Here is a 16,164-nt window from a genome sequence, read left to right as displayed (position 1 = left end):
TAGCAAAGTGGCTGCTCAGTATGGACTGAAGCATTGCTGAATCAGACATAGGAGTAAACAGAGTCATGCACTGAAGTGCAATACTTAAAGTATCTAGTATACTTGTCTGTAGAGTGTAGCACACTGCCAATGGAGCTAGCAAATGTTTTCTTTGAATAATGAGAAGAAGCAAAAAACCAAAACTATTTTAGCCTGGAGATGCCAAAAGCTAATGCAAACCATGTAGGATATCTTGATTTATAATACCTTCCAAACCTCCCTCTTATTTTAAAAGTAGGTCTAATTAATGGACTTATTGAGAGCACAAGGTTTGTATTACTGTCAGCTGTGACCAATGTGGACTGATCCATCATCCATGCTAATGTGAATGAACATGTACTGTATAATAAACCATTCAGTCAATTAAACTGTATGCTCGGATTATGCATACACCATGGAATGTCTTGATAAAAACAGTTTTGATAACCTTTTTTTATTAGCATTTGATACCCTGTGAAAAAGTGTAGGGTAACTCCTACTATGGAGGACAATGTGTTCCAAAGTCCAAGATCAATTGACTATTTATATACAGTAGTTTGATTCATTTAATGTATTTTCACTTCCTACTTTTTGGAAACGCTTTCTAGCTGTATGTTTGTCTTTGAATCGGTATAATGCTTATTTATGAGACAAAATCATAGCAAAAAGGTATGGACATAAAACAGTAGGTTAATGGCAATGGCAATAATTCACATGGCAATAACAGTGATGCCTTTCAGGTTTGCTGGTCCTAATTGGTTTAAGATGGTCGGCCATCTGGTCTCCCAGTCTGACCAACTGACAAGTGTTCAAAACCTCCTACAGCCAACCAGGCCAGTCTGGGAAGACCAGCAGGACTGTACGAGTCCTTTTTAATTTGCACACACTTATTCCTTATGTTAAAGAGGAATAACTCCTCCTACAACCTCCAAGCTACATCCACCAAACTTGGTACAGACATTCAGATTGTTTTTTCTAACTGATCAGACTTATGGTTTTCCCATGTCAGGCAATCAAAAATCCTTTCTTTCACTGACAGAATGTTCAAATGAGCCAAGACTCTTCAAGCTCCAACTCAGGGGCATCAGTACACGAGGCCAGTAAATTTATGCTGTGCCCCAGTAAAATATTTTTGAGAAACATTTTCCCTGACGATTTCAGCAATTATTTTGTGTATCCCGTAATTCTGTCAGCTGTTTAAATTCAGAACTAACAATCCCAATTTGTGAATGAATGATTCTTTTGACTCAGTTATTTTTAACTGGTTAAATGGGTTAGCAAAACAGCCTGGTTTACAGTTCAGTTTGAATAATTCAATTGAGCTGTTTGGAGCTGTCTGTCTGTATATCTGTCTATCTGTCTGTCTGTCTGTCTGTCTATCTATTGTAACTATTGTATTGTTAATCAGTAAAACATCAAATTGATCAAACAGCCATGTGTCATATGTCTTTGGAAAGCTCTCAAAGAGTAGAATATAACCAGCCTAATTATTTTACTCACAGACAAAAATATAGCATGTAATAACTAAGTATATGTCTTTGACATACATGTTACTTGTATACAGGTGTTGCTTATGTAGGGCTTTACGGGTTGTTTAGATCAGTGTTACAATCAGAAATACTTAATTATTTCTGTAGTTATTAATTAATCTTTAGATTAATCAATTGAATCTAACTCATTAAAACCTCATATGGGGCTCCAGTAAATGTAGTGTGCTACGTTTAGGAGCAAGTTTGGTTATTAGCAATAATTAATAATTATCAAAGATAATTACTAATTATTAAAATCAATAGAACATTGATGAGAATCAATGTTAGCTTTTTTAATCCTTTAAAATCAACAATTATCAAAAGATAATCGTTAATTGTTAACATCGATGAAACATTAATTAAAATTGACACTAGCTTATTGATCATTCAAATTCAACAATCATCAAAGATAATTATCAATTATCAAAAATCAATAGAATATTAATAAGGATTAACATTGACGGGGCACCACCCTGGAATCAGGGACTAATAACCAAATATTAAAACAGTCTCAATATTAGATTGTTTTCTTAGGAAAATCGACATCCAAAGAATATCGATTTTCGGGAAAAAAAAAACAATGAATGAAGGTTTGAATCCGAGCACTGACATCCCGTCAGCATGACACAGGCGTATGCAAAACAAACCAAAACACTTCTCTTTGTAATATAAACAAAGTTTAATTATGCAGTAATATCAATTAATAATTAATACAATACAGTCAATAAACTTCCGACTTACAACTACAAACTAAACAGTGATATGATTAGATATGGAAATAAAATAATCCTATAACACATAAGGTGTGTGTGTGTCAGTGTGGTTATTACGAGAGAGAGAGAGAGAGAGAGAGAGAGAGAGAGAGAGAGAGAGAGAGAGAGAGAGAGAGAAGTGACAGCCCTAAAGCCGATTTCGCGATAGTGGGAGAGAAAGCAGCTCTCAGTTTATCACTCAGAGACGCGGTTTTACGAGCGGGGCTCGTAAAAGTCCTGCGTTATTTGACTCTTTAATGGATGAACTCAGTTGCTGTCTCACCCACGATTGCACAACAATCCAATTTGGTTGGACCACAATACAGCAAAACAAATTTGTGATAATTAATACCCTGAGTATTAATAATGAGCAGACATGGCGGTCCGTAAACTGTACAAGCAAAAACCTTGAAACACAAGAATAACACACTATAATATTGTATCTCTGCCCAGACGTAAACCTCTTACTTGAATCACATGAGGACATAGGTAGAATGTGTTTTCCTCCGTCCTTTAACTCTGACCCGGTTCCTTGAGGCTCTTGTGATGACAGGAGGCCGTTTCCTCGCTCTGTCGGCGGGCACGGCTGTTGATTCTCGGCGGGCTGGCGGAGAACTCAGAAATGTTAACTTGATTGAAGATGGAAGAGAAATCTTTAATCTCTTCACTTCTGTAGGCAAACGGATGAAGATGCGAATTGCTCGGCGATCTCCTTCGGATCCGTTAGAGTGTTCAGTTGAACACAGAGTAATTTCAACTTGTCCAGCGAGATGGAGATTGTATGGCCACAGTTTCAAGTCGGACGTTACTTCCTTGTGCCACAAGGTTGCACCTGAGAGCAGCAAAGAGCTACGTCTATATTCGGTGAACAAAGTCGCTGGAAGTAAATTCTGGAAGCATTTCAGAGGTATTTCAACTCCTGATGATGTCATGTTTGAGGGACGTTCTGTTGTGTGCCTCATCCAATAGGAGTTGAGAGTTCGATCCTTTAGTGAGCAAGGCTTCATGGATTTGTAGTCTGTTTTGGACTCCCTTTGTTTGATTTTGGTGTGATTTTTATCAGTAAGATTTACGACTTGGAAGGTGGGGGCCTGAGTTAGGTTTTTACGACTGTTAGGCCTGCCTTTGTCTTCTATCTGAATACATGAGGCCCAACATTCCCCCCTTTGTTCTGAAGAGTTGGTTGTTGTCCAGCATCTTTAGAGCAACTAAAGGGCCGAACAGTTCTTGTCGGTTCACAGTAACCTGTGGGTTACACCATCCATGTATTCCTGACAGGATAGAAAAATGGTTGCACAGTCCATAAAGTTCATTAGAGTTCACAGAGGCTTTATCGTCTGGACAGAGATTGAGGCACATCTGGGCATAGAACTTCTAGCTAAATCTAAAACTACATTCATCACACATAAACATTTCAAGTTACTGGAAGGCACAGCATTAACCAACCCAACACAATCCTTTGTTGTTCTTTGGTCATAACACAAAATCAAAGTAGAACCTGACATTGGTTACTAGGAACAAAATGTTAGAGGAAAGGAGGGTTAAAGGTTAAAAGGCTTATCCTTGGAAATGATTGGGGTTAACCTGTGGGATGGGCTCAGACTGGTGTGTAAAATGCGGCTGTATGAGGAGTGAGTCCAGTCTGGCCTGTAGGTGTTGAATGTACCTGTACATGGCGTGTGCAATAATTGCGATGATGATCCAACCACTAAGGAGGAGCCAGAGGGCAACCAAACTGATAGGGTGTTCTCGGTAAGATGACGATCTGCTTATGTGACTATGAAATATAGTGGTCAAGCCAGTCGATTTGAGACTGAACTTCACTAATTTCATCCCTTCAGCCTGAAGATGCTGTTGAAGGGTGTCATCAACGGTGAGGTTGTGACCTCTAAATGCATCCATGATCTCAATTTCTGCGTCATTTTTGTAGACGTTGAGATGGAGGACAATATTGTCAATGTGCATGGTGGCTCCTTGGGGAACCATTAAGAACACCGTTTGGTTTGGTAGCCTTAGTTTAGTGGCTGTATCATGGTAGTCGTATGACATTGGGACTTCGGTGGCTGGTGTGTTAATGAGCCAGCGATTGCCTGCTCGCTCTACCCTTGTCTCTGTTCCTTGATCTTTGATGGACATGCTACCTTGACACTTGTTCATGGAATTCGGCTCTTTGGCCGCAGAGGTAGTTAGTCACCTCTCTAACAAAGGGGTTGCGTTTGGACAAACCCAATGAATGTACTTTGTCTTGGTACACATGTTTAGGTTAGGGATAAGGCAGAGCGAGGGGTCTTCATCATGGTAGGTAAAGTGTTATTGATAAGAACGGAATGCAAATTTACAGTGACTATAGTACCCTGAAGGGTTTTACCCAGGCCCTGTAATTGTTCTTATTGGAGTCGTCGTCTCTGCTGGATTTTTTTATGATGGCGACGTGTGCATCTGAAGCTGGTGAACTGTTTTCTGGACCAAGTGGTCTCGGCATGTCAACCTGAGCCCACATGTGTCCACGACGGCAGTCAATGAGCGGAGCCAATCGGTTCAGTAGGTCCTGGCCAACTAACAGTGGTTCTGTATTAATGGGACATATGTAAACAGGGTGTACTAGCATCATCCCTTGAAAGGTGTCAATCCAGGCCCGTTTTGTGATAGACGACCTATCTTGTGTGTAGCTTGTGATGCTTACGTTGCAGGTCTCTGTCTATAACGGTTTGCCAAGGGAGAGCTTTGCTCTAGTCACCTCTGCGAAGGTGTTGGAACCCATTAGACTGCTACCACGAAAGCACAGGTGAGAGGCTTCGACCTGTGGCTTATGGGTTACTGTTATGATGTGCGAATTTCACTGCGTTCTCTCTTTGGTGGATGTCAATGAAGTGACTTGGCACCTCTCTGTAACATTTAGATGAAAGCCTTAGGAGTTAAATAACAACAACAGCAGATTTTAAGCAGACTATAGTAAATTTACCAACCCCTAATTCACTCTTAAGAGCACTTTCACACCACACTGGCTTATGTTTGGCAAGTTGTGAGAAGTAAATTGTCAAACAGAACCAAACTTTGAAGTAATGATTCAAATTATTACTTTGGATTCTTATGCATACACACTGTGACAGAACTGGCACGTAGGATGCCTCACACGGGGCACCAATTATTATGTAGGGCTTTATTGGTTGTTTAGATCAGTGTTACTATCAGAAATAATTAATAATTATTTCTGTAGTTATTAATTAATATTTAGATTAATCAATTGAATCTAACTCATTAAAACCTCATATGGGGCTCCAGTAAATGTAGTGTGCTACGTTTAGGAGCAAGTTTGGTTATTAGCATTAATTAATAATTATCAAAGATAATTACTATTTTTAAAATCAATAGAACATTGATGAGAATCAATGTTAGCTTTTTTAATCCTTTAAAATCAACAATTATCAAAGATAATCGTTAATTGTTAACATCGATGAAACATTAATTAAAATTGACACTAGCTTATTGATCATTCAAATTCAACAATCAAAGATAATTATCAATTATCAAAAATCAACACTTATATGCCACGTTTTTGCTTATAACTTCATGCAAAATAAACAGAACATAAAATATAATATAAAGGAGGGTTTTCCCATTAAACGAGCCCACACACAATGTAATCGGATGCACAGATCATTAGATAATCCACACAAAGCACAATGTGCACACAGCATATTATCTGGCTAAAAACATGTTAGCTTTCCTGGATCAGATGACTTAATTGGAAATCATGGAACACTAAACCAATTGTATTAGGATTCAGATCACTGCAACCTGAAGTGAAGGTCATCCAAATATGGGCAGAGAGAATCGTTCACTCTCATAACATATGGCCACCAGGAGATAGCAGCAAGTACACATATGGCTCAAATCGTTTGTAAGAACACACGCACACCAAAAACAAACTTTGTAAGATGCTGAGTCAAAAAAAACGATACTATAAAAAAATAAAATAAAAAAAAAACACTCACTGCTCCAACAATCATGTGGTTAACGTTTTGGCTCGTGCAACGAGTCTTCTTCAGAACAATACAAGAAACTTTGTGATGCTAATTTAAGTTAAGATGGCTCAAATGACACAGAATGGAACTGAATGATATATAATTACTAATGCATGCTTTGGAGAGAGAGCATACCTTTAGTCATTGTTGTATTTGCATGTGTAATTAGTTTGTATGTACAATTGTTATGTTTTATTTGTTTGAACAGGCTTTTGGACACTTGGAGACATTTTTGGACACTAGGTTAAATTATGTTCATAATGTTATAACTTTTGATTGCTTTGTCGTATCAACACAAAATTTTACTCAATTACAGGTTGTCACATCTTCCCAATCTGTTAACACAAGATCTCCTTCCCCTGAGTATTAACCCATAACCGGACAACATTTCCCAGAACCCCCTTCTTCCCACCATTGACTCTCACACCTGACTGCCATTCATTCAAACTCTCTGTGTATATAATCCCCACTCAAACTTCACTTCATTGCGAAGTCTTGCCAATTCACCCGTTGTCTTGCATTTCTGAGCGTTATCTTTATCTACTGCCTGCCTGTGTTTGATTATTGATTATTACTCCTCCAATACCAAGTTTAAATCTTTCTCTCAAAATCTCTTGAGAGAAGTTGAAGCTCCGTCCCCCACACTCTGAATTAGCTGGGAGTAATACACTGATGCCTCATAACCTTTTACAAAAGCACAAATCACCACTCCCAAAGTATTTGCCGCTTTAAGGGGGTGTATGCTACTCCCAAAAATAGTACAGAGCAGCTGGCGCAGCTGTAAATACCTAAAGAATTTAGACCTGGGAATCCCAAAATGTTGAACCATATTTTCAAAGGACCTCAACACTCCACTCTCATATAGGTCACTGAGCATATAAACCTCCCTCACAATCCACTCTGTCCAGTAGAAAGGGGACTTATAAATACATAATTTTGGGTTCAGCCATATTTTTGAAGCGACATTTAAATAAATGTCCGAATTAAACATTCTGGATACTTTTGTCCATACCGAGTGCAAATGTGAGATAACGGGGTGTAACTTAACTTCTCCGGTTAGTTTGATAGAAAGGCTTTGCAATGGCGAAATAGGGGCAAGAACTTCCTGTTCAATACAAAATCAGGGAGGGGCTCTCTCAGGTGGAAGCGGCAAATGAGCCAAATGTCTGAGATCGAATGCATAATAATAAAACAAAATCTTGGGTAGGCCTAGCCCACCTTTGTCAATCAGCCAGTGTAATTTACTGGAATATAATCTGGGATGTTTACCATTCCAAATGAAGGACTTCGCTATGCTATCAAATTGCTTGAAATAAGAGAGGGGAACATCTATAGGGAGAGATTGTAACAGGTAGTTGAATTTTGGAATACAATTCATTTTAATAACTTTAACCTTCCCAGTCATAGATAAATGTAATGAAGTCCATCTACCCACATCGCTCGAAAACCTTTTTATTAAAGGGTCAAAATTAACTCTAACTAAATCACACAAATTTGCTGGGAATAAAATACCCAAATACTTAATGCCCTGTTTGGGCCACTGGAAGGCGCCTGGCTGAAAAGCCGATACCGGCCAGTATGCTGTCAGAGCCAAAGCTTTGGATTTAGACCAGTTCACTCTGTATCCTGAGAACTTAGAAAAGGAATTAATAAATCTGTGGAGGCAAGGCATAGATCTAGTAGGGTCAGAGACAAATAATAAAATATAATTTGCGTAAAGCAAAAGCTTGTGCACCACACCTCCCGCCACCACCCCTGGAAAATCATCCTCCTTTCTTATCGTGGCTTCTAATGGTTCCAGGGCAAGATAGAACAATAATGTGGAAAGAGGGAAACCCTGCCGTGTGCCCCTATCCAGAGTAAAATAATCCATTCGTTTGAACCGCCGCTACCGGGTGTCTATAAAGTAACTTAATCCACCAAATAGAAGTATTCCCGAACCCGTACATTTCCCAAATCTTAAAAAGATAATCCCATTCTACGATATCAAATGCCTTTTCGGTGTCAAGTGAGGTGACAGCGACCGGGTTCTGATTGTTCACCACTGCCCACATGATATTAATGAAATGCCTAATGTTATCAGAAGAGTTATGGCCCAGAATAAACACCACCTGATCTATATGTATAAGATGTCATAGCTTTACTTAATCGGTTAGCCAAAATTTTGACAATGTTTTAACGTCCAGCTGGATCAGGGAAATTGGATGGTAACTCTTACACTCGCTTGGATCTTTGTCCTTTTTAAGAATAAGACTGATCCAGGCTTGCATCATGGTTAGCAGAAGCTTTTCATTCTTTAATGATTCCATATAAATTTCTAGCAAAAGTGGAGCCAGTTCTGTAGCATAAGATCTAAAAAATTCAGTGGCAAAGCAAGGCCTTAATTACCTTGCCCAGCTCCTCCAAGGTTCTCACAGAATCAAGATAATTTTTTTACTCAGTCATCAGTTTTGGAAGTTCTAATGGTTCGACAAAGTTTCTAATATCTTCATCAGTAGATGAAGACGTGGAACTATAGAGATCAAGACATAATTTTTTTAAAGCATTATTAATATCAATGGCTGAGGAAAATATTTCACCACCAGCAGATTTCACTGAGGGAATGGTAGAAAAAGATTCTCTATGTTTTACATATCTAGCCAGAAGTTTCCCTGCCTTGTCCCCCGACTCAAAGTATGACTGCCTTGCCCTGAATGGCCAAAACTCCACCTTCCGTGACAAAATAGTATTATATCTGTATTTCAATCAGGCCATTAGATGACACTCGGCGCTTCAGCTCTGCCTCGGCACTTTTAATATTCCCTTCCAATTCCACAAGTTCTTTTGCTTTGGATTTTTTGGTGAATGAGGCATACTGTATGATCTGGCCCCTAAGAACCACCTTAAGTGCCTCCCAAACTATGCCCACAGAGGATACTGAGGACCAGTTGGTCTCCATATAGACACTGATTTCAGCCTTTAGCATTTGTTGGAATTCAGAATTTTGCAAAAGGGTTACATTAAAGCGGCAACTATATGATTTCTTTTTCTCCATATATGGCAACACCTCTAAACACACCAGGGCGTGACTAAAATGTTTCCAAGTGAGCAATCAATAACAGATGAAATGAGGGACTTAGACATAAAAAACAAATCTATTCTAAAGTAAATCTTATGGACTGATGAAAAAAAATTTATAGTCCCTACCAGATGGATTCAAAAGTTTCCAAATATCTGTAAGACCAAGGTTTTTACACATCCTGTGAAGCGTCAATGTTGTTCTAGGGGGCTTGCACACTTTTGCTTCACTATGATCAAGGACTGAGTCCATCAAAAGATTAAAGACTCCTCCCAATATTATATAATGAGGGGTGCCAGCAGCTTGCAACATCCCTTCAAGATCTATAAAAAAGCCCTGATCATCAACGTTAGGTGAATAAATATTAGCCAAAATAAGACTTTGTCCCTGAATTTCAGCTAAAACAATAATGACTCTTCCTAATTTATCTTTACTCTGAGACATTTGAATTGTAGATGTTTACTTATCAGTGTAATGACTCCCCTGCTCTTACTCGAGCCAGCACTATAAAAAAAAAAAAATGCCCACCCCATATCATATTTTCAGCTTCCTGCGGAGAAAGGTGCATTTCTTGAAGAAATACTTTATCATATTTCTTATGCTTAAGAGAAATAACCTTCCTTCTTTTTATGCTGTGCCCCAACCCATTCACATTCCACGTGGAGAGAGACAATCCACTCATATTAACATTTGACATTTTGACATATAAGAAAATATCAATTGTGTGTCAAAAACAAGATTATAAAGACCACATTCCAATATTGGTGCAACCCTCAAAACCCAAACATCCCCCAGAACAAAACAAACAGAAAAAAGAAAAATGTGCGCATTAACCCCACGCACGACAGCGCCAACTGGCGTCCATCCCTCCAAACTCAAACAGTCCATGCATGCCTACGAGAGACCCTGCGACAAACTTGCTGGTGTTTCAATACAAATTTTGTGAGACAGAATTACACAGCAAAAGATAATCTATAAAATAAACTCCAGCCACTAGGCAGAACCAGCACAAAAAAAGCGTGCAGATTCCCCAAACAGTCAAGCGAATGTTCAGTGAGCCGGTCCACTCGGCTGCAACATGAGTGCAAGCAAATTACTTACTCCAATGACTTTGCAAGAAATATCCCACAAAACAAACTCCAGCCATTAGGCGGAATATGTACAAAGAGCGTGTAGAGTCATCCATAAAACTGTCCTGAAGATGTGTTACTCTACAACTTTACAAAATAAACTCCAGTTGCTAGACAGAACCAGCACAAAAAAAGCACGCAGACTCCTCAAACAGTCAAGCGAATGTTCAGTGAGCCGGTCCACTTGGCTACAATGTGAGTACAACAAGATGACTCACTCAGTTGACTTTATGAAGGACATCGCTTGCTGTGGACATGTGAATGTTTTACGGCCATCCTTAGCATCTATTCTCAATTTGGCTGGGAATATCAGTGCAAAAGTGACCTTCTGTTGATGTAAAAGTTACTTGCATTCCTTGAATCAATCACGTTTCTCTCTTGTCGAGTTCGCAAAGTCTGGGAACAAGAAAATGCTGTGGTTCTTCCAAGAAAGCCTTCCTTTACTCCACGCTTTGCGTAACACAAGATCTTTATCGGATGATCTCAGAAATTTGGCCAGAATTGATCAGTGCCTGTCTCCCTCCGCAGATCGCTGAGCAGGATCCCTGTGAGCTCACTCGATTTCCAGCTTATGGCCTGCTATGTTGAGCAGATTCGGAAAGAGCCCATCTAGGAATTTGACCATATCCTGTCCGTCTACTCCCTCCGGGACTCCTACGATACGGACGTTATTCCGCCGGCTACAGTTTTCTATGTCCTCCAACTTCTCCCAGACATGCTCCAAATCCACCTTGGTTGCTAGCGGATTAGCATATAATTCCCTCTCCGATGACTCTAGGTAATCGATCAGTTTCTCAACATCCCCCATTCTTGTAACCACATCAGTGAACTTCGCCTCCTTGGCGGTGATTGATCGACGTATCACAGCAAGATCCTCCAAGTCAACAATGACCTTCATCAGCATTGCCGACATGTTCAGCATCTCCCGCCGCATTTCCCGCACCTCTCCAACCAAGTCGACTCCCAGGCCCGCGGCCTGCTGGGGGCATCATCTTGAGCACGTAAGTGTCTTTTAATGTCTCCAGAGCCCAAGGATTTTGAATTCTTTGGCATATTGTTCTCCTAGAACAGTTATGGACAGAGTGTATCGAATCTTACTGGCTTATCACCATTCACACGTCCGACCCTCGCATGGTGTCACGTGACTCCCTTGACAAACTTTACTTATCAATTTCTGGATTACTATTTTCCACATTTTAGATTAACAGTAAAGTCATCAAAACTAGAAATAACACAGATGGAAGTATGGGACTTACTGTATGTAGTGAATGATAAAAATAAAATAAAATGAAAACTATTAATTAGATTCTTGATTCTTTTGCCTTCATTACAGCTCTGCACACTCTGGCCATTCTCTCAACTAACTTCATTAGGTGCCACCTCGTATGCTTCTCAAACAGTTTTGAAGAAGTTACCATATGCTGGGCACTTGTTGGCTGCTTTTCATTCATTTTGGTCCAAAACATTAATTTCCACAATGTGTTTTTCCTTATTCAAATTTAAGTTTTGTAAAAATAAATAAATCAATAATATTAATAGTACGCACAATTTATATTTGTCTACAAAACAAATTTTAAGCATTCAGCATAAGCCTTTGGAGCAAAAGACTTCAAGATTATGAGAAATATACTGTACATTAAGTCAGATGTGTCCAAACATTTGACTGGTATTGTGTTGTTTAATAAATTGTGCTGAATATAGGAGACAAAATAAACAACACAAATTCAAACAAAAAACAGGCTCTCTTTAAGATGATTTGTTCTGAAACTTTGTACTGCTTATGCAGTGACCTGATCAGAGGAGTATTTTTATACTATGAAGGTCTGGACAAATAAATTAGTAAGTACTCCCAGGGACAACGTGCCTTACCCAGTACTAAGTGTCAGCAGTCAAAACACCTTTTGATGTCCTAGTTCAATGAGAGTCATTACAAAGCCGAGCCTGTATCTAATGAGAGACCCTTCAGGTTTACAGCCCACAGACCACACCTACACACTTTAAAGCACAGCTAATAGAGCAGGGAGTGTCTGTCTGTACTCCTGCATGCTTATTAGTAATTCTTGGGCGTATCCAACAAGCACCTGACTGGCTAAATCACAGGACTCTTTGATTTATTTCTTCCTATTATACAAGACAAGTTTGTGGAGAGAAGATAAACACTTTTTGACAATTTCATGCTTAGAAATTAGATTAAATCATGGGAAACCTGGTGCATTAACAAATATGAGCATGAAACATTAACTCGATTGTTTCTAAGGAGTTTTGTTTTGGACACAAATGTTTTTCCATCCAAAAAACATCTTCCAGATGTCCCAGTGTGCTTCAGCTTTGTAATGAAAGTACTCATCAACAATATTTTCACAGAATGTCCTGACATGCACATATATCAAAGGGCTCTTGTATTAAGTGATAACTGTCATCACTAAAGAAGCTCTGATAACAGTTGACACAACTGAAGACATGTAATATTAACAGACCCAAACACAAAACGCAAGAATAAGCGCAAACATCTGTGACAGCACTGACATTTGAAAACCTGCAGTTGGATCTAGGTTCTCTGCTACTGACCTCAGAGCAAACTACCAAAGCAATTTTCACAAGACACAACTTTAACCTACCATATTTTTGTACCTGACCAGCAAAGTGTTATTGCCACTGATGTTAGCGGCAAAGGAAAAACACACCATGAACCTGGAACAAAGCTGAGCTGAACTGAACAAATGATCTTTTACAGCATTGAAGTAGCATTCAATGGCCAGCAAAAGCCAATGTATATGATGTCCTTCATTACCAGTAGTTCATGTTGAATGGGTTTACACTGACAGAGTTAAAAATAGAAACTCTGTCATCATTTACTCCCCCTCATGATGTTCCAAACCTGTATGAATTTCTTTCTTTTGTGGAACACAAAAGGGGATGTGGCGGAACAACCTGACCTCCCTCTCGTCATCATCGTCCCGCCTCTTTGGGCCGTCCTTCAGCCAGGCCCACGATGGGAGCTGGGCAGGAGAAGAGAAGAGGTGCATAATTAATAAGCCTTGTTTGGGCGGCAGATGATGAGGCTCATCTTAATTGGATGAAGCCTTATCAACGCTGCCATAAAAACGCAGAGCACGCCCCTCTACAGGAGCAGAGTAGGGAGGCCGAGTTAGATGCGTGCCGGACCCGCACCCCTAATGATACCTAATGCATTAACTAATGTTAACAAATGGAACCTTATTGTAAAGTGTCACCACAATATCTTTGTGTGAGAAACATACAGAAATTTACATTTTAAAATCTTTTCCTTCACCATAGCAGTCAATTTTAATTTGATTTGAACATGTACAAATTCAAATTTGGCTCATTGCAAAAGGTAGTGATGAGACACATGAGACCCAATGACATTTAGCATCATTGATGTTTAAAGTTGTGGGACATGTATTAGAGATTTTAAAGCTATGCTGAAGACTTTGAATGTTGCACACAAGTCATATGAACTAATTTTATGATGCATTTATGGTGCTTTCTGTCATTATTCTGAGCTTGAAAGCATAGAAAAGAGCTGCAACAACTCATTTTGTGTTCCACAGAAAAAAGAAAATCATATAGATTTGGAACTGCATGAGGGTAAATGTATGGGAGAAAATAATGACGGAATTTTAATTTTTGGGTGAATTATTCCTTTAAAAGCTATTCACATTTTTTTGTGAAAATTGAAAATGCGAATAAAATACAATATGACATAAATATAAGCAAAGAGTTCACACACTCTTAGAACAAAGTGTTCTTGCCTTGACATGTCTTTCCATCCTCCCTGAGTGTTTGGCCAGTCAGACACTTGCAGTAGAAGCTGCCAATGGTGTTATAGCAGAATCCCTCACAGCCTCTTTTATTCTCCTCACACTCATTCACATCTACGGCACAGGGAGAGAGAACCCGAAATATCACACATAAACAAAACATTCCGCACTTAGAGTAATAAATAGAATGCAAGAAAGACATGAAGTAGTGCAAAACTTTCATAGCTGATGGGCAGCAGGTCCATTGTGAGGTGGAAAATGTCTAGCAGTGGAAAATTAGCTGTAGCTTTAGCGCTCTGGGAATGCAGCCTTTCCAATAAGCAAAACTGGATGGCTGGTGTAGAACATCTACACTGCCATTTCTTATTTCCCCAGCGCTTTTGAGAATGAAAGGCCATAAAAATCTACAGTATAAAGGAAGCAAGCATTCTAACTCCAGAGAAAACTGGATGTAATTTAGAAGCAGTCACATAAAGACTTTCTGGTTTATTTTATTTATAGAATCCTGTATGGTGATGGAAACTAAAGAGACACTTTTAATAACATACCACTCCAACATCACAAAAAGCCATTTACTCTAATTTCAAAATCTGGAAAATATGTTTATGTATCAATGCGATTCGAGCAGAGGTACAGTGCATATAGAAATTCATCATACCCCTTTGGAATTGATACTTTTTTTTTCTTTTCTTTTTTTTTTTTTTGTCTTACAGCTGGAAATCAAAACCTATTTAAACTTTTTTTTTTCCAGCTTTATTTACAAATTGTGCCTTAAAACATTCAACAAACAGTTGAATAGTTCCAACAATTCATGAAATATGAAAAACTAGGATAACAGGGTTTGAATCAGTAGAGATAACTTTTGCTTTAATGACAGCCATCAGTCTGTTTGGATATGTCTCTGCTAGCTTCGCACACCTAGGTTGGGGATTATTTCCCCATTCTTCCAGTTCAGTCAAATTTCAGGGTGAGCTGCAATGGACTGCTCACTTCAAGTCCATCCACAGGTTTTCTATTGGATTTAGGTCAGGGTTCTGACTTGGCCATTCAAGGACTTTGACCTTCCTATCCTTAAGCAACTCTATTGATTTTCTGACTGTGTGTTTAGGGTCATTGTCATGCTGAAAGGTGAACCACCTGCCCATCTTCAGTTGTTGGGCAGAGGGCCTCAGATTTTCCTTAAGAATTTGAGTGTACATGGCAGCATCCATTTCCCTTCAATCCTGACCAATTGCCCAGTCCCCGCTGAAGAGTAACACCCCCCACAACATAATGTTGCCACCACCATGGTTCACAGTAGGTATGGTATGTTCTGGGTAGTGTGCTGTGCTTGGTTTTCTCCAAATATAGTGCCTCGATTTCAGTCCAAAAAGTAAATTTTTTGTCGTATTAGACCATAAAACCTTTTGCCACATGGTATCAGAATCCTCCAAGTGTTTTTTTTTTTTTTTTTCTCACAAAGTGCAAACAAAACTTAGTGTGGCACTTTTTCAGAAGAGGCTTCTTTCTTCACAGGCCAGCTTTGTGCAAATCTTGGGAGATTGTTGTCACATGCACAGTACGATCAATCTATGCCATAAGGGCTTGTAAATCCTTCAAAGTTGCCTTTGGCCTCTAGGTAGCTTCCCTGATCAATATCCTCCTGGCATGGTCATCCAGTTTGTAGGGATTATTACTACTGTCATTATTACTACTACTAATACTATCTTGTGTAGCATATGTACTAAGTTGTGTTTAAACCCACAAAGACATACACTAAGAAATGCGTGTGTTTGTGGATTTTTTGTACACAGTGTGGACTTAAAATTCCCCACATTCTTAAAAATAAAGGAACCACAAGTCTGATCCCATAGGAGAAAATCCTGACGTT

Source organism: Myxocyprinus asiaticus, chromosome 29, assembly GCF_019703515.2.
Source record: "Myxocyprinus asiaticus isolate MX2 ecotype Aquarium Trade chromosome 29, UBuf_Myxa_2, whole genome shotgun sequence".
NCBI classification, from domain to species: Eukaryota; Metazoa; Chordata; class Actinopteri; order Cypriniformes; family Catostomidae; genus Myxocyprinus; species Myxocyprinus asiaticus.
Note: the sequence above shows the minus strand (reverse complement) of the source record.